Raw genomic sequence first — 904 nt, forward strand, 5'->3', positions numbered from 1 at the left:
GAGAGAGGAGGTAGGAAATGCAAGGGAGGAGCAAGCGTCCCCATCTCCTCATCCACCTGCCCGTTATCACTCGACTTAACTGACTTGTTTCAAAGAAACTTGGATAAATCGACCCAAAGAACGAGGACAAATGCTAGATCTATAGCCAAGGTGTATTTCCACACAGTAAGCTACTCAGACGCCATCACTCCACTCCGCACATGTATATGCCTGTATTTTATAAACTCACTTCATAAAATAATTGTTCTATTTACTTTACAAACACACTACATACACATATTTTACCCCTTCAAATGTTTGCTCATAATTACCTGTTATCTATTGAACTAAGAAATTAGGATTTGGCAAAGGTTTAAATCTACTCAATGGGCCTATACTGGAGGGAAAATAACCAAAGTCCATTTGATTGGTAACATGATGAAATAAAAATACTGAGGAGAGGACATGGGAAGAGTACAGGAGTAAAAATGTGCTTAACAAGTCACATAATAAGTTTCATGGTGATTAATAGTGGTTAACATGATTTTTTCATGGACTACCCCATCTCTGTACACCACACATACAATTATCTGTAAGGTCCCCCTCAGTTTAGAACTGAAACAAAGTTTCAACCACAATGCCTCACAAAGAAGGGCAGCTATTGAATACCCCTTTGAGCATGGTGAAGTTATCAGTTACGCTTTGGATGGTGTATCAATACACCCAGTCACACAAAGATACCGGCGTCCTTCCTAACTCAGTTGCCGGAGATGAAGGAAACCACTCAGGGATTTCACCATTGGTGTCACCAATGGTGACTTTAAAACGGTAACAGTGTTTAATGGCTGTGATAGGAGAAAACTGAGGATGGTTCAACAACATTGTTGTTGCTCCACAATACTGAGCTAAATGACAGATTGAAAAG

Source organism: Salmo salar, chromosome ssa10 (genome assembly GCF_905237065.1).
Source record: "Salmo salar chromosome ssa10, Ssal_v3.1, whole genome shotgun sequence".
NCBI lineage: Eukaryota > Metazoa > Chordata > Actinopteri > Salmoniformes > Salmonidae > Salmo > Salmo salar.